This window comes from Lathamus discolor, chromosome 14 (assembly GCF_037157495.1).
Source record: "Lathamus discolor isolate bLatDis1 chromosome 14, bLatDis1.hap1, whole genome shotgun sequence".
Classification (NCBI taxonomy): domain Eukaryota; kingdom Metazoa; phylum Chordata; class Aves; order Psittaciformes; family Psittacidae; genus Lathamus; species Lathamus discolor.
The window spans coordinates 6,614,709-6,633,999 of NC_088897.1; the positions used below are offsets into that span (position 1 = coordinate 6,614,709).

The following is a 19,291-nucleotide window of genomic DNA, read 5'->3' on the forward strand; positions in this document are numbered from 1 at the left end:
AGGACAATGGTAAATGCTCCATCCCTGGCAGCGTTCAAGGCCAGGTTGGACAGAGCCTTGGGTGACATGGTCTAGAGTGGTGAGTCCCTGCCCATGCCCATACCCAAACCATTCTATGATTCTGTCACTGTCTCTGACCTGGAAATGCTTTATAAAGAACAGAAAACAAGGAGCAGCAGGATGATGGAGAGGCAGGCACTGCAAATAAACAATGCAACATTATAATCATTTAGTTACAAGTAGCTTTGAGATACAAACCAATTCACTCTAGAACAAGTGAAAAAGCAATGTGCAAAGTGAAAGCACTTTTCCAGGAGAAGCAGAAGGTGGGATAGTGTTTAGTTGTAAGGGTGACTTGGTGGGTTTAGCTTTGTATTCTGTTAGGTAATCGGGATTGCAGCATGATCTTAGGCTTTTAACTTGCATCATGTGAAGAAGGTTTTCTCCTAAGGGTAAAGAAGGGGGAGACTCAGAAGGCTGTTGGATTTTTCTGCTGGTCAGTAAATCTGGATCTTCAAAATAAGAAGCCCTTGTGGGAGTTGTAGCTGTGCAGGAGTTTGCTTAACATCCCAGTAGAGCACTTTTCAAAGCCTTTTGTTTGCTTGAATGAAAGTGGTGAGTCCTGTTCATGTGCTTTTTATGAGTAGGTCAGTCCAGTGTATCTTTACTAAATGCTACATGCCTACTAAATGGAAGTATCAAATGGCATAAAATAAATATGTGCATTATGTTTCTTAACCTTATAAAGCTAAGGGACAAGATCCTGCAAATCGTAAATCCATTTGTTTTCTTTTATGGTTATCCAACTGAAATTTAACCAAAATGTAGCTGGAAGCTGTGAAGGTTCACACAGCATCATGATAATAATGTAAAGTATTGTCAGAGGATATAAGAGAGACTTAAGGATGGTGGAGAGAAGTATATTTTATTAGACACATTTTTCAAGCTCCAAGATGGGCATTTCTGGCGGCAGTTTGGTTTGTGTGTCACGCTAGTACAGTCAGTGGTGGATGTGTTCACGCAGAGGGTAGGAAAGCAGTTTCCCTTCTTTCACTTCCTTTTTCTCTGTGGAATACCTGAAGTAGCCAAAATTAACTGTTTTGTGGGTCAGGATTTGGCCTTTCAGGCATCATCAAAGTAAGGATGTTTGGGTGTAGACTGCACTGTACCTGACACCTTCCGTGTGCTCAGTTTGCAGCTGTAATGCACAGAAAATACCCTCATCCATGTTATGTTGAATGAGAGGTCGAACTGAAGCTGAGGTGGCTTTGTCGGGAGTTTGCTTCTCTGTGCAAAACTACAACAGGATTATGCCTCATCACAGGGGTATTCAAGCTACAGAAATGTGATTGTCTCCTTGTCTTGGGCGTGTAGCTCTACAAACACATGTGTGTGCACTACACCAAGTGTGAAAATGAGAGATCCCTCTGAGCTTTCTGGGAGATGGTACAGTGTTCCAGCAATGTGCTGTGAACCAGGAAGGTTCAGTTCACAGCACCCACAGGGGAAATTGTGTGGAAATCTAGGAATTCTTCTGCCCTTTGCTTTTCCCTTTGAAAATTTCTTGCTGTTCGGCCTTAACACATGTTGAAGGTATCTAACCACAGGTACTCTGGCTTGGAATTATTTGCCTGCATACCATAAACCCTAAGCAGCAGCTATCCATAATGCAGCACAACATACATAATACTGAACTTGTAAAAACATTCAGGGTTTTGGTTGTAAAACTATGTATATGTAATTTTCTTTTTCCTGACTCCCCTGTTTCTGAGGTCTGCTTGCAGGGAGACAGGACTAGCACCTCATCAGTGATTCATTTCCTAATGAAATGGAAACTAGCATCAGGAAAGGAGGGAAAAAAAGGCAAGATAAATGGCTGCCTTTCTGCAAAGCATGCAGTGAAACAATGGGTTTAAATGAGATACATTCCTGACAAAGATCTCTTCTGTTCTCTAAAGGCTTTCATTGTACCTAGAGTTATATTTTATCTTTAAAAAGTGCTGTTCTTTATTTTATGTGAGCTCTCCCCCCCTTGCCCTCTTTTTGTCTTGCTGAGATTTAAGTAAGCTCTTGTAGTGCCTGTATCTCTGATCAGGCTTAAAGATTTGGAAAGCCAAGTTCGCAAGGATAAAAAAGGCCTTAGTATCTAGACACTGATAGATCTGATTTATCACCTCAGGAGGACATTACCACACAGCCTGTGCCACAGATTGTCTTGATAACAAGCCCTGGATTTTTCTTGGCATGTATCTTCATTTAAAGGTCAAAGAAAGAGGAATTTCTGGGTTATGAAAAATAATAAAAAAAAAAGGGGGGTCACATTATCTTGACAAAGCCATAGTCTTCACTGAGGCCAGAGGATTTAGAGTAGGAATGGGGGGCCTGATTCAAGCTGAATAAAAGGTGCTTTAGAGCTATTCTGAGCTCTGCAGAGAAAACACAGCCACAACATGACAGTCCAGCCTGGGTTGGGTTGAGTGTCCTCCTGGAGCAGGGCTCTACTCCTGCTCCTTCCCCACTTGGGAGCAAACAAATGGCAAAAGAGGGTTGTATCATCCTCAGTCCGGGCAAGACCTGATCTTGTGGATGAGGAGAGAAAGACACCTCAATTCAGTGGAGCCCAAGCTCCGCTCTGTGTTATCTAGCAAAAATGTACACCTCCAGCTTTAGACTGAAATGCCTTCGTCTTATATTTCTGGTTTTCCTTTCCTTCATGTCCAAGCAATAATCTACTGCCTAAAATGTGCTAAACTTCATCTGATCTCAATCAGGATGCCTCCCTGGGTAGCAATTAAGCAGTGATGGCTGCCACTTAATGGGGATGGTAATTCTCACATAATTGGGGTGTTTTCCAGTGTCTTAGACTGGTGGGACATTGTCTGTCTCTGGCTTTGTGTGACTTTTTAGCACTGAGACACACAAAGAGTGGTTTACCTTCACCTTCTCCTGTCTGCTCACTTGACCTTTCTGTACCAGGCAAGGTACAGAAAGTCAGTAAGCACTGACTGTTTTACAAATTCCAGTGGTCAGTTAATAGTGTAGCAATGCCTTGTTCTCTTCAGGAATTCCTCAGCCCCAGCATGAGCCATGGGGGCTTTCCTTTGCCCCCATATTTTGGCATTAAATTCACGAAGAACAGCAAAACAAAGCCTATCTTAGGAACTGGAACCACTGATGGCACTGTGCAGCAGAATTTAACTTCACTATCTAGCAGCATCAGTGAGAGGGACCCCAGCCCCAGGAGAATGGGATTAGGAGTAGATCTACTTCTTCAGGCTGCCCTGTAATCTGCTCTCTGACATGAGCCTAATCTTTCTATCACTCTGCACTGAGATGTCATGATCTGGAAAATTATTCCACTGTGGAGTGAGCTGTGTGTGAATAACCGATCTGGTTTTGGTTGTGAGAGTGGATCAGAAGGAACCAGTTCACCGGTTGTCGGGGAATCGAAATGCTAAGAAGCAGTTTGCCCTATCAAAAAGCATTAAAAAAATTCTAGACATTGATTTAAAAATAACTGAAACTGAAGAAGTCAAACACGGTTTGGAGCTAGAACAAAAAAGGAAACAACAAAATGTCACATGTTGCCATTTCTGAATTTTTAAATTTAGACTACTCAAGTGACAACACTTAAACACTGTTTGCCTTAGCACTGCCTCCCAGCCTGTCTGGTTGTGTTTTGAGGAGAAGAAAGCTACCAGCAAATGGAAAACACTGATCTTTTCCGATGTGCTTATAATGAGAAGCTTACAAGGCCCTCCCACAATGGACAGCTGAGCAAGTATATTTCTTTAGTTGACATAATACCCGTAGTAGGAAATGGTTCTGTCATCACAATATTGACAACACAGGTTTTTAAGGGCCGGAGAGGCTAGTGGAGATATTTGTCATAAGTAGATTCCATCAAAGCTTCTAGATATTTCCCATTTTAATCCTATCTGTAGAACATTGACTTTTCTAATCAATTGTGAAAGTAAATCCTCAGGATTTGCCAGATTATGTGTGAAATGCAATAGGGAGTACTTAAATCTATCAGTAAATAAACACAGAAATCAAAAACTAGAGGGGGAAAAAGCAACACTTAGTATCCTGGCTATAATCCATGTTTATTATTTAACTTTAAAATGACAAATCAATGGCAAAATGGAATTAAGTAGCTGTGTAAGCACAGAAGTAATTCTGTCAGTGTAGGAGATGCTCATGTTTTACATTATACAGAACCTAGTGTGTTTACTGAGCAAATGCAGAAACATCAACGAGAGCTGGAATAGGAGCCAAGGCTGAAGGGAACAGGGATGCCATCTGAGAGATGAGACCCTGGGGACAAGTTTCTGATGGTAACAGCACTGGCAGTAATGGCAAAGTAATGCATTCAGGTTCTTCAGAGAAGATAATGGAACTTGCTTTATGGTTTGAAGGTACGGCTAAGCTAGAAGAGAAAAGACCTTGCCTAGAGGTCAAGGCTGATGCAGTCTTAACTAGTAGGATGTTTAAGCACGTCTGATCTGCTAGTGGATATAGTTGTAACCGTACGACTCACTTTGGTTAACTAAGGCGTGTGTCAGAAGGCTTTAGTGTTTTCTCCTGTAGTGGAACTTGTGTAACAGTGAGGTTGCTCAAGCAGAGAGCTGGAACACGAGCAGCATCAAAACCTGTACAGATCTTGTACTGTTTGTTCTCTTAGGACGTGCCTCCTTACAGAATACCTTGTAGTGGATCTCTCTTTCAGCCATCACAGGTTGGTTTTGGGGGGAATCCCTCCCCTTGTGGCTTAGCTGTATTTTACACTTGATTTTAAATCCTTTTGGGGAAAATCAGTGAAACTGAACCGTCACCTCTGTGCATATTCAGGGGAAGAGGTATTAGCAGCAAGAACAAGGAATTACTGAACCATGAAAATAAACTTATGTGATAGAGAAAAGGTTCATGAGGGCAGAGGATAACAGATTAATTAAATCCCTGGGTGCCACTCCCAAAACAGCATTCCATGGCTAGAAGGACAGGATACTGTATGGTGAACAGAGAATATATGAACATCAAAGGAAACATTTACAGAATTTACTAACCTCAAGTTGTACAGCTTATTACCATGATGGTTTCTGCAGAACAAGGTCTAATCTGACTGTAATAGTAGGAAAAATTTTACTGTATGTGACCATTTGCTGTGGAACAGTTCAAAGCAGTCAACAGATGAGTTTTCAGCTTTTCTTCCACAGTCATGAATACTAGAAACAATATTTCTTCACTCACAAGACCAAATAGCTGAAGCTGTGAAGGAAACATGGAGCATTAAACATCTTCAGTGGAGTTAAGAGAGCTGGCAGAGCTGACCTTCTTTCCTCTGTGTTTGCATTTCAGGTTTTATTTCAAATCTTCTTTACTTCCTGCCTTCAGAAGGAAGCTGAGGCTCATGGGGATGTTATTTCAGTGGGTTTTGACCCTGGTTTGAGGGAGCTGTTATCTTATTGATAGGTAATTCCTGAATGTAGAAACAATAATGATGGTGTTACAGTTGTGGTATTTAAGGATGTGAGAGACTCAAGTTTTGCAGAAAGATTTATTACCTTTTATTGGCTGGTCTGATGTAGTTGGAAAAGCAGTTTTGGACACATCAGCCTTTTCTGAAATCATTCTTTAAGCCTAACAGCTGGAATAAGAAGGGTAGAGAGCCCTGTCTTGGCTCTGTCCCCATCTGCTCTGGGGCCTGGGTCAAGTTCATTCTTCCTCTTCCAGAGCTCAGTTTCCCACTTGTAAAATACACAACACACCTGAATGTGTGCAGGAGTGGTGCTTGGGCTAAGGGATTTCACCTGGACAGGTCCTTGGCATAAGACCTGAAACACCTTTTCTGTGTTTCACACAGTCCTGCTCAGTGAACACAGATGGGCTGTACTTTCCTGAGCCAATGTCTTGATGTATTCCTGGTGTAACTGATTGCTTGTTGGGGTGCTAAAAGCCAAAGCGGGTTGCACCTTCACTCTGCCCTCTGGTTCCTCATTTCAGCACAAGCAGTTGTTCAACGCACATGGTTATACATGTAGGTGACCCCACTGCTGCTCACATCAGGGGTTGAGCTTGCACCACACTGAAGTCCTGCACACACAATGGCTGCCCTATTCATTAATCATCTCCTGAAAAACCTTTTAAATTACATTATGTTCAGAATCCATAAAATATAATTAAAATATGTAAATCTATTATTTAATGAGTACATTGAGACCTGAAAGTTTAAATTAGATGTAAAACTGATACAGACCTATTGTTATTGATTACTTATATTAATAAATCATTGGAGCCTTGGACAGGGATTTTTTTCCCTATCAGGTGACAATATATATTTTTTTTAATTATTATTTCATCCATTAGTTCTTACATTTATGCATACTTCTATTGCTGCTGTGGAGTAGTAATGAGTAACTTTTCTGCAACTATTGTTTAGCATGATTTCTTCAAGTTCTATTCCCTTTTTTTGCCCCTTCATGGAAGGCACAGCAGGCTGCTAACAGTGCAAATAAGCCCAACCCCTTCCCCCCACATTTTACTTACAGACATTACATCAGACACATATTTTAGGATTAGTATCATTTTCTGGGAGCATGGGGTGCCAGCACAGTGGAGTTAGAGCACTAAAACCTGATGGTGGAGCAGATGTGAAAGTTATTCTAGCTTTGAGTCTTACACTGAGGGAGGGAAATACAGAAATAAGGATTGTGCTGGCCCCACATTAGGAACTTTTTCTTTACTACTTGCATACAACTGGCTGGGTGTTATTAAACATCTGTCATCATGAAGAGCCATATAGGCTGTACAGTAGGAAATAAGAGTATTATTTACAGTATTGTCTTAATAGCTTAAATCTTATTGTTGACTGCTTTTCCCTCTGCTTAAATACATTCTGCATCCAATGTACGTGGTGTTTGTTTCATGGTTGAGGCTGTTGTAGCAGAGTTGGAAGAAGGAAGGTTCTTTCCCATGGAGGCTGTGTCCTAGTTCTGGGCAGGCTCTGCAGGGCAGGCAGCAGGGGCTGGATGGCCTCATGCATCATCCTCCTGCATGCTGAGCTGTGCCCCCTGCATCCCTGCAGAGCTGCTGACAGGAAGATCCAAAGGATATTTCACAACAGATTATAAGTATTTGAAACCAGAGCAAATGTCAGGCTGCTTGACAGCAAAAGATAGCACTTTAGCACAGCTGCCTCTATTACCTTCCACTTTCTTGATCTGGCAAGATCGCAGGCTTCAACCTCATTTAATGCCTTTCCTCTGCATTCCCTCCTGTAGGGTAGACATACATCTCCTCTCCTTTTGCTTGTGCTGCATGGCTCACAAGCTGCATACCAGAGTTTCCAAGGGGAATATTCAGGAGATGAGAAGTCATCAGCAGCAAAGTACCAATTTGTGTCAGGCAGTGTGTCAGTAACAGGAGAGAAACCAGCCTCTTTCACCTGTTCAAAACCCTGATGCCTGCTAGGTGTTTGGATCAGCACTTCAGGCAAGTTTTGTGGTTTTAGTTACCAAGGTTATGCTCAAAAGATAGGCATTGAAATCCCATACAAGAATATGCAGGCAGGAGTGCAAAGAGGTAAGTGTGCATGTGAAATACAGAGTTGCAAACCCCCACTGAGTAATTGTGCCCTCACAAGCATTCAACTGCACCTCAAATTTCCTGCTTTCCTTTTGGAATGACTTGTCTGTGTGTGTGTTTGTCACATTTCTTCTCTGCGCTTGAAGCTGTGGCCCAAAGCACCGTGTTGGTGTTTAGCACAGATTTAAGCTGATTTCAAAGCTGCTGTAATTAGTTACTTGCAGTCAGTGCACTCTCCCAGTTCTTACCCACTGGGATGTTACCAGACTTTATTGTCTGTATTTCTTTCTGTCTTTGTGGAACTTCTGTAATACTTTTCTTTGATAGCAGCTAGGGTTTCAAAGCTGCCCGTGTTTGAGCCAAAGGAGACTAATAATGATCTAATTAATGAAAGATGTTTTTCTCTGCATTGCTGTATTTTATCTCTTCCCCAAAGATGTGTTGGTGCAAGCCAACCTCGGGCACCAGCTACAGCCTTTTCTTCCTCTCATGTGTTTGAGAAATACACAGATGCATTTGCATATATCCCATGTTGTCCTCACTTGAGGGTGTAAATCTTGAAAGATCTTCCCAAGTGTAACTTGGATTTAGGAAGTAGCTGTGTTATTCCCAGAAGATTTTCCTTCCAGCTAAGATTTGTTTCTCTAGCTCAAACCACAAAGCCACTTTTACCCTCCCTAAAAGACTTCAGTCTATGTAAGCTGCAGTGTAGGACATACTTATTATACCACAGTGGGTATTCATTGCCCCTCTCCTCCTGCTTTTTCAATTTGACTTTCTTTTTATTAATTAATGAACTCCCTTAATTATTTATAGCAGTCTTAAAATGCATCAGGGTTGGATTCCAGTGTCTCTTCCTTGGCACCGTGCACTGTTTTGCCACAGGAAGAGCACAAATTCCTTCCCAAAGGCATGAAGAGTGTTAGCAGCTTTAATTGGCAGGGCAGCAGCACATCATTATGCACTGGGTGCAAAGCAAGGCAGCTGCTGTGGTACACTTAAATCAGTGAGTTCTTTACAGCTCTATGGGCAGAACAGGCCTGGTCAGGGCCTTGACCATCCTCTTGCTGGTTTCAGGCTGGCCCAGGACAGGTTTAGTGGATTGCAGGTCTGTTCTGTTGTGCACCCGAAGGCTGTGGCATGCTGCATGAGGGGCATTACAGCATCATTCTGCTTTGTGGTTTTTAATTTCTTTACCACAGGGGCAGCAACAGGACTGCTTTTAACTACTCCTTTGGTAGACCTATGTTACACATTCCTTGGAACCCAGCCCTTCTGTCCAGCTTACTATCCCCAAATCTTTCTGTTTCCAACTGTGGCTCAGAGCTACCAAATTAGTCCCCAAAGGTACTTAGTGTTGCCTTATCCCTTCCAACCACATTGATGCTGGATAGTGTGGGAGGAGGCACAAGGAGGATGACAGTGCAGAAAAGAAGGGAGCAGTTCAGTGCAGAGATTCAGACTGGCAGACAAGTTGTGTCGCTTTGTGGTGCTTTATGACCTTGAGACACTGTCTCGATAAATCATGCCAAGTAATTAAAACCATAATTTAGAACTTAACTAGCATGTCAGAACACTGGGTATACACTGGTGATGCCTTTCTGTTTTCCTCTCCCCCCCCTCCCCAAGATGCTGGGCTCCAGTGGGATAACACCATCTACTGATGGCAAAAACTCAATTAGTGGCTTGCCGCCAGCCACTGGAATAGAAAGAAGTCGATCCAGGCCAGTCAGTATCTTCAGGTACCCTAGAACCTCCTGTGGTACCTCTGTGGCCTCCTCTGACATTGCAAGCAAAACCACAGGTTCTCCTGCAGTGTAACTATTTCCTCACTTGTTTAAATGGAAAGCAGATGTGTCTCATTTACTTGTGACCCTGAACAGTGAGACTAGTAGCAAGGCAAGATACGGGGCACTTTACAAAACAAAATGAAGGCAATGATAGAACTCAATGAAGTTGCCAAGTTAAGGACATCATTTACCTGTCTGTGGGATTGTTAGAAAATAGGTTTTTATTGGTCGTAAGGGACAAAGTATTGCCAGGTTTTGATACCATCTGTCCCCATCCTGTGGCCCAGCACAAAGTGCAACACAGCTGAGTTGTCTCGTCAATGGGGAGGAGTCTCAGCTCCTGTGTTGGCCTTCTTGGCAGTATCAGTAGTGAGATCAGGTGTGAAAATGAGAAACATTCTCAGTAAGAAGGGCAGAAGGAAGAGGAGGAAGTAAGAACTCTTTATTAGACTCTGAGTGTGACAATGCTCCTTAATCTGGAACAGAGCAGGACCATAGCAGTGTTTCTGGCAGGTTCAGTCCACATAGTCCTTCTATCATGAGAGACAAAACAAATGCAGGAGCAGAGTATCCCAGATGTTGGATCTCTGGCCTGGACTCAAGCTCCTCATTATATGACCAGTTAGCAGCGGTCTGCCTGATCCTGGGGCAGGAGCTGACCCAGAGCACAATTGCAGGTGGAGATACCAGATCTGTGGGAGCAGGTGAAAGACCAAACTAGGATTTAGCAGTGCCTGACTGTGAGGACATGGCTGGGTATGTCCATGCAAGAGGAGCAGAGGAATGCAGCAAACTAAGCTGTGTTCCTCAGTGGGCAGCATCGAAGGATGAAGGTGTTTCTGTATTTATCCTGCACTTGTCTGGGAGGGAGAAAGAGTACAGAACATAGTGTATCTCTTACACAGTTCAGTTACTTTGGCGGAGGGCCGCACTGGTTTTCTTTTACAAATTAAGCAACCCAGAGAGGATATTCTCACCTTTCCTTAAGCTGTGCTGAAGCCTGTCACCACCAGCTGGGTCTGCATTGTTCCCCACCCCTGTCATTTTGGGAGCTGCAGCAGAGCTTATTTCTGCTGGCTGCCTCCCTGCTGGCACTTAATCTGCTGAGCACAAACCTATCACACAACAAAACCCAAAGAGTTAATTAATTTTAAATTTGGGTCATTTAAAAACCCATTTCATCTCTTGTAGTTGAGTTCTGCAATGTGTCATCTCCTCAGGCAGTGGGGCAGCAGAAGACCCAGCTCTCTTATCAAACCAGTGCCACACGGGGGACAACCTGATGCAGCCCATCTGGATCAGATTAAGTTTGACTTAATTCTTTTTTCCTCTTTTCTTTTGGCAAGAGCTTTGGTACTTCATTTATTAAAACACAAACCTGACTCCATGCTGTAATTGCCCAGCTTGACAATAATAAATCTTACAAGCAGGTTTGCAGATTTCATGCTTGAAGTAATGATTTACACTCATTCACACAAAATTTGAGGGCCATAGCTTATTTTTACAGCTATGTATTTGGAGGTCAGTGCAACAAACTGAGTGTGGTGTTTCACATTGGTGCAAGAGAAAACAGCCTGCACCGCTGCCCAGTGAACAGGGTTGCCTTTCAGTTGAGCAGTCTGTGCTGCACCACTGCTGGAGGCAGTAGGCAGTACCTGTACCCTCAAGGGACAGCTCTGGTATGGTTTTCTTTGTACCATTCTCTGACCATAAATTTCACAAGCATTTATAGTTTGAGCTGATATTTCTCATGCCTGGTTGATGATCAATGAGTTGTTAATGTAGAAAGTTAAAGCAGGATCTACTTAGTTTGCATTGCAAGCAAATAATTGGCTGCATGGTTTGGAGCAAAATGGGACCATTATTTTGGATGGAACTTAGACCAGCAAGGCACACTGAGGTATTAATGTAGCGTTCTGTTTTCAGCTTCGTGCAGAGATGACATTTAGGTTATGGCTATACTACTTTTCTTGGCTATTCTACTTCCTGGTGTACTTGTCTGCACTACACAGCCTGGGGTGTTATGTCAGTAATTCCTTTAGTACTGGGCTTGAATTCAAGGCTGTTCCCATTGCTGGGCCCTGGTTTTCCTGCCAACTGTGATGCAGCTTGCGTGTCTCTGGGGACAAAAAGAAGCCTGGAGCTGCCACACTCATATAGATACCCTTATAATACCTGGCTGCGACACAGGCAGAAGAAATATGGGAATAGATCTCAGTAAGGACTAGCTGCTTAGCCCAGCTTGGGGAGAAAAGAGAAATGCCAATAGGAACAAGTTAAAAATAGCTCCAGGGGGACAGAACTATCTTCTAAATTTGGAACTGCCTATTTCATTTTTCCAGTTCTGTGCGTTCAGGGGCACTGTTATCTGCATGGTCTGAAATAGAGGAAGGGGAGCTGAGGATAGTGGGAGCAGACACAGAGCCATGGGAGTCCTGGGGACACACTGGATTCATTCCTCTGTTCCTGTGACCAAGGGAGCTGTAGACCTGTCCTTTGGATTTCTTTCTGCTTATCACAAAGGTATAATAATTATGGTGAAGACAAGGAAGATCCAACTAGAGGCTCTGCTTACAGGTTTCTGGCAGTTCTCAGTTGCACAACAGGGCAGGAGGTCCACCATGGTGCCTGATAACCAGCAGCAAGGCCCTGGCTGTCTGCTATGGCTGAGCGGGATCATTAGGGCTGCATTTAAGAGTGTTCATAAACACGGAGCCACCGCTGTGGGGAGGCCTTGAGCCTGAGAGCTGCAAGTGTGTTATTGTGTGTGCCTGATGACTGCCTCACCCTCCCTCTTTCTGCTGTGTTCGTAATGCTAGATGTGAAAAATTAGCAAGACTCCCTCCATGCAAACAGTGGGAGGAAGCCTGCCCCTCCTCATTTATGCAATATGAGGAGCAAAGGCAGAATGTCACATTATCAACAGGACAGGGTTTTCTTGTGCTTTAACTGCCTGACTCAATGCATTTCACTGATATCACAGATTTATATCTGAGAGAGTTTGATCTGTTTGGGTTTGCAGATGGGTTCTCCAGTCATACTTCTAAGGTGAAATATTGAGTGAGCCTGTCTCCTTCAGATAATGTTTTACATTGTGCTGATTCAGGCCAGTGAAGGCCCAAGCATGGTAGTGCTCTTGACAGAGCAGTCTTTGGCGCTTTACTGGCAAAACCCTGGCCAGATGCATGCTGGACTCACCGTATGGCAGAGGGGTTTGCTGGCTGCTCCCCAGCCTTGCTTGGAGGTGGCCAGCCCTGGAGCACTACTTCACAGCCCATGGCTTTTGTTCAGAAAGACAGGAGATTTGTTTAAAGAGGAGCAACCATGATAATACTTCAAAGTCAAGTAATTCTTTTCAATGGGGAACAGGAATATGATACTAACAGCATCAATGTGAGGCTCCCACAGCAACATGCCTCCCAATTCAAGCAGCTGACACTGATCTCCTGTAGACTGAAAGGAGGGGTTGCCCAAACCCACCCTCTCCATCTGCAGACCCTGAAGATGCTAGTTACATTTCCTGCAGAGCTTTAGTTATCACTCAGATCTTCAAGTCAAAAGGAAAAATAAATTAATAATTGTGCATCAGTGAGCAAAAGGAGAAAGAAAAAGATTAAATATTCCAAAATACCAAATGCAAATATTGGCTTCCCCCATCCCCCCAACATTGGTTATTACTGAAAAATCAAGGAAGTTTGAAATGCATTTTGCACACAGACTCAGCATAAATAAGGCTGCTTTGCATTTCATCAGCCTTATTTTCCCTATGGGTTCACTGTCATCTCTCATTTAGGCACCACAGGGATGATCGGCTTCAGAAAGAAGTTGAGATGAAAGGCGCCAAAATGTAAGTGGGTAAAAAACTTCCACTCCACAGGTTCATGAACACAGGGGATTGAGTCAGGCTTTTCTGAAGGAAAGCAACTTCTGTATCAGTAGTGTAAAGATTTGATGAAGTCACAATTTGCTTTTAAAGTGTTTAGTGACAATATTTGGTATGGTCTGTGACACTGGATGCAGTACTTTGGTGATCACTGTGCAACTAGGAGTTGCTGTGCACTGAGGGAGAGATGCAAGCAGTATGTTAATAATTTGTTACTTAATTTCTATTTCAGTGGTGTAAATGCTATAAACTAATTATAGCTGTTATCTATAAGGAAAGAAAAAAGGTAAAGATAATGGCAGTCAGATTAAGAGAGATGCAGTAAGATAGGATATATCTGTGGCTGTGATGTCTGAGGTGGGATTCAAATGTGGGTTCAGCTTCCGTGTTCCTATTAGATCCAGGAGAAGTCTTATCTTGTGCCGCATTTTCCCAGGTGCTAAATGGGTTTGGAATATCCCTTTCTCTGAGGCTTTGCCTGCAGTGACCAACCAGCCAACTCTTCAGCACAGTGTATACACTCCTGCACGTCCTGTCTGATAGGAGAGAAGGAGAAAAGGCCAGACCTCAGCGTGGGACAAGAGCAGAGGTGGGAGCAGAGAAACAAGTGTAGCCTGAAAGCCAGATCAGTGACTTCAGAAGAACACCCACAAGCCTGAATAAGCCCAGGACCTCCTGACCGCAGGATGCAATGACTGTGATCTGTGGATGTGCCTGAGCAGAGTAAGGATAACCTGAGGGCTGGCTAAGGAGGGAACTGGTGCACTCACACATACAGAGCACAGGGAAGCTTTGACTTTGAATAGGGCTTACAAGAGAAAACACAAAGACTAATAATACTAGACAAGTGATTAAAAATACCTTGACAGCAACAAAAAAGGGAGAAGGTGAGATCAGTTCCTATCTTTCAGTACAGTCTGGTACATGTGGATGTGCACAGAATAGCTTTGGGAAAGGTGAAGTAATACTCCAAACCCTAATATTTTTATTTAAATCATTTTTATTTGTTTTCTATGCAATTATCTTCCAGAAGGGGATTAATTCAAGACATCTGAGTAATACAGCAGAGCTAATCCACATGTGGCTCAGTAAAGGGTCACTATACGACATCCTCCAGAGATTTATGTACCTTGGTATACATGCATTTTTCTTCTTATTTGGCGGTGTGTTTATTCTTTTGGAGAACAGTGTCTTGTAGGTCAGTACGAGGTGCCTTTGGAGACTTGCAGGTGCAGAGTTACTCTGGCTGCCGCTAGCAGGTTTTTGTACAGTATGGCTTCCTTCTGTATTGGAATGACTCAGGAGCAGCTTTCAGACACCCATCATGCATAATGCTTTCAGATAGATCATCCAGGCTGTGTTTTGTGTCCACTTTTATAGCTATGGATGGTGCTTAGTCAGGCAATTTGCACAAGGTCATGGAATTAAGTGGTAAGTGAACATTTTCAGCCCAGCATCCTTATTAGTTCCCAGCCCTGCCTTAAACATATATGGCCAAAAAGGGTCAGGTTTTCCTGACATCCAGCAGATCAGCAGTTGCTTCCCTTCCCTCCTGCTCTCTCCTGTGGCAGTGCAGAGCATCTGCCTCAGAAAGGGGATGGGAGAAACTGCACCCTTTCAGACATCCCCAGGAGTTCAGCCTCGAGCAGTACTGAGCTGCCCAATCCCAGCCAAAGCCAAGCAGAAACCCTTGGTTCTCTGGAGTGCTGCACATTAGGCTCTTAAGATCTCATAAAACCACTTCTAAAGCATTCTCTATAGGGTTGTCTGTTTAAATATTTAATTTAGGGACTAGCTAAGAATAATCTAGCAGCTGATTGAGAGAGATGCCAGTTCTGCTGTTCCCAGGATTGATAATCCATAATGCACACATGTTGTTGCTATTGTAGCAGTGCTATATTGTGGGTATGAAGTAGCAGCATAGTTTTCTATTGAGCTTAGGCTACCTGTCACCTTGGTTTTGTCAGCCTAATGATAACATCAAGTACTGTTTTAAGGATCTTGTTCATGAGTGTCTTTCTATCAGCCTGATATTGCCTTATGTAGAGATATCCCAGGGAAATAGAAGTTGTAGCCCTGATGGAGGCTAACTCTGAGGTAGATGGGAAGATATCAAGAAGAGAGCATCAGATTAATTTTTTAGCCACTAAAAATAATTGCTGCTGTGCTGTTCACGTGGAAGAGCCAGTTCCATTTCTGAAGCACAGGGGAAATTATGGGATGTGCTGGTTAATGTTAGCATAAACCAAGACTGTGCTTCCTTTCTGGAGCAGTTTCCCCTGTGTGTGATCAAGGTGTGATATAACCAAAGTATGCTCAGACTGTGAACTTTATTTCCTGACCTTGACATGACTAGGGGTTATGGAAGCAAATGCTCCTGTCACCAAACGTGGCCTGTCTCTATTGACTCCAGCCATTTTGTTCTGTACCTTTCACAAACATCATTTTGATAATGATAGTGCTATTTACAAGGTTATTCTTTGTATGACTTTCTTCCCCCTCTCAGGCAGTGTCTTTGTGCTCAAAGGTCCTGAGGTCTGAGCTTTCATATATTAGAAGCTCTCATTCTTTCTCATCTGCTGTCTGCGCAACAGCTTCTGATCAGTCATTTGAAATCACTGATTTCAAATCTCATTCTGCTACTTGTGCCCATTACGTTTCTGTTCCTAATAGTTCCTGGGTCTTGTGGCATGCAAGATCTTTAAATCAGACATCAGCTTCAGTATCTTTATCCCAGTTTTGTATTGGGTAGACTTGAGGTGTGAAAAAGAAACTTGCTTTAAGATGTTAATGGGCATCTTTGGTATTGATAAGAGGTGCCTCTCATCAGCTCTGCAGTCAGTGCCAGTTTTGGAGATTCTGTGCTGGATGGAGGCAGGAAGACCAGATGCAGATATATATCAAATACAAATCAGATCCATGTTATTTCTCCAGACTAAAATAATAATGGAAAATACTGGAAAAAGAACTAATCAGTCCAAAATTGCTACAACGTTGTCATGTTCATGGGAACTAACTGTTCAGATTCCCTTTGAAGCCCACAGAGAGCAGTGGACATGTTTTGGGCATGATTCTTCTTCTAAAGTGGTTATCTAAAAGCAGGACAAAGCAGCTGCTCTGGGAGTGCCCCTACTTCTTTGGCTGAAACCAGGCTGGGATGTTGACATGCACATGGGAGCTGCTGTCAGAGGAGTGAAGGGACAGTCAGTGTTATCCATGGGCACAGGTCATGTGGAACCTGAGGCAGGGCTCACTCGAGTTCTGCCCCATCTCTTGGCCCCTTAATCTCCTTCAAACATACAGCAGCAAAGTATTACTGGAACCCAAACAGCCTGTGAGAAAGCACAGAGCTGGATCCTGTTCATTTAGCCAAGTATATGATTTGAAAACAAACAAATGGTTTCTTCAAAACAAATCCAGTACAGCAATTTATTTGCAAAATTCCTAGAGTGGAGCAGAAGCCACATAAAAGCTTTGAGGCTGTGGACCAAATCAAGGGTATGCTGTATTTAGCAGATGCTAATAGATAAGCTACAGAGAGAATATAAGGGAAGGGAAAAACACATTTCCATGGTTGGGAAGACAGCACATGTTTATGTCCGATATGTTTCAGCGATTTCTCCTTTTTCACACATAAGACTGAGGACATTAGCAAAGGATGCATCACGTTTACTGATGATTGCACTAGCCAAATCCAGAGCACTACTGAATTCCTTCCACCAGTGGCCCCTTGCAGGCCACAGCCGCAGAGCCTGAGGGGTGGCTGTGCTGTGGTTTGGGTATGTTCAGAGGAACGTTGTTCCCAGAACACCAAGTGCCACTGTTTGTACGTTTCTTGTTATTTGCAAAGCTGTTGTTAGTAAGTGTTATTTCAGGAACATCCCATGGGCTGTGGTGCAGAGCTGGGTGTTGTGCAGCCACAGAAGAAAAGGTTGGGCCAGTTGTTTTGAGGTTGTAGTTTGCACTGTGGTTTGGGTAATAGCATGCTTGGAGTGACAAGCTGTTTAACCACATCAGAAGCATTTCCTGTCACTGGGAGGCACTGGTTCTGTGGGAAACTGTTGTCCAAAGCAATTGGAAAGACAGTGTGACTTTGGAAAAATCAAGCCCAAGGCCATCATTTTGAAATGGTCTAAACCAACACAGCTATGGTCTTTCATGTGAGCAACTTTGGCCTTGAATATTTGACCTTGGAAACTTAATGATTGAATACTGGAAGTGAAGAAAAGCAGTTTTCATCATGAGGAGTGCATGAAAAATTGCAACTCCTTATTCATACTCTTCTGCTGAGACTTCTCCCTGTACTTAGAAATATTTGGCATCGTCTTTGGATAAATATCCACCTTTGATAATATTCCAGGCCTGCGTCCGGGTCAGCTGACTGATGCAGTAATGTCTGGCTAAGCAGGTGACTGGGAACTACTGGTTTGCTCAGCTAAAAACTCTGTCCTGCTTTTCAGGAAATTCCTGCCACGGAGGTGGTTAGATTTATTAGAGAAGATGGATTTGACTGTGTTTGCTCATGTTGTTAGAAGAGGGTTAAGGGTGTGTGGGGATGAAATTCAGTGCTGTTTTATCTGATGGAGTCTGCCATTGCAATCAGGGAATTAGGTTCTCTCTCTCTCTCCTCCAAAGTTTATTTATGGATTTGTGGGATGAGAAGAGTCTGATGCAGGAAGCACAATGCAACCTGAGAGCACCTCAGGTCGGAGCAGATGTCGGAGGGTGCTGGCTTCCTGCCTTTACTCTCACTTGGTGCTGCACACATTTTAACTCAATTGTAACAGTTCACACATCTTCAGAATGGAGTTTGTCATAACCGAGGAATTGTGTCCCATCAAGAGAAATACAAACAGAAGGAAACTCCATTCCTGAGTTCAGTTGTCATCATGAACACTTCACACAACCCTGGGTGCTCAAAGCTCTCTAACAGTATACATTCAGTGGGAATCTATTGCTTGGTGCTGACATGTGGGTGTTTGTATCGTGGAACGGAGCTACCACTCACTGAGCACAGCAGTCTGTTACTGCAGTGTTTCTCCATACATAAAGAGGTGAGGATGTATCCACGGCTCCAGTACATGGTGAAGACGATGTACCAGAGATGCTGGTCCTTGCAGTGGGTTGGATCCATGCCATGTTAGCATTCATGTGCTGTGATGTGTCTGTACTTATATGCTAAATCTGAAACTACTGGGGCGGAAGAGAGCCTCACATTTATATGGCAGATAATATCTATTTCAGGAGGAATGTAGGCATCTATGAATCCATCAGCAGGACACTTAGTTCACTACTAGTCTGGATGTTTTGTTGTTAGCAGAGGTCACTTGATTGAGAGAGGAAATGCACCAGGAACTGGTACTGAACAGAAATTGAAGTCCCTGCTTTTGAGATGTCTTCTTGGTTTCATCTTTAAGAAGAAACAAGTATGAGTGAGAGAATTTGTATTAAAATTTATATCTAAGATTATTAAATCCTACTTCACAAACTGCAGATATTAATATCTAGACCGTGGTACTAGATAATCTCCCTGCAGGGAGTGGTGTTTGAACCATGAAATGTCAGTGTTCAGTTGTAGGAAGAATGGTCTTAGGGCTTTGCAGCCCTGTGTTGGAAAGTTTAAGTTCTTAACTGGTGAATAAATACAAGATATTAATTATTGAAGGATATTTTTGTGGGGCTGTAGTCTAGCAGTGGATGATTGTGAAGCAGCTGCCCTGTGCCTTCAGAGGAAACACGATTATAAAGGAATTGTAGTGGGTAAAGAAAAAATACATCCAATATCTTTCGAAATAAAAATAAATCCTTAGAAATTAGATATGGCTGTCAATACTCTGAGAAAATCTCTAACCAAATTAATGCCATGATAAGTGTATTTGTTGTGGGTTTAATGGATTTTGCTAGGGAGGCATGCCTAAGAATTTGTAAACACTATTTATTAGATCTGTTGGAGAGGAAAATTTTACCATATGGTGGTGAAGCATGGAGTGAGCACGCGCTGCCTTGCCAAGGATTTCATTATCAAAGTTACTGC

At 43.0% G+C, this 19,291-nt stretch overlaps 1 long non-coding RNA gene across 1 annotated transcript in view; it reads left to right on the plus strand.

Moving 5' to 3' along the window:
• The window catches only part of LOC136022062 (uncharacterized), a 39,943-nt gene extending 20,868 nt beyond the window's left edge, over nt 1-19,075 (plus strand). Inside the window, exons 3-4 of the long non-coding RNA XR_010615995.1 lie at nt 13,168-13,221; nt 13,694-19,075. This is a non-coding gene — a long non-coding RNA (uncharacterized LOC136022062). The remainder of the gene's footprint in view (nt 1-13,167; nt 13,222-13,693) is intronic.
• Nucleotides 19,076-19,291: the final 216 nt, after the last annotated feature.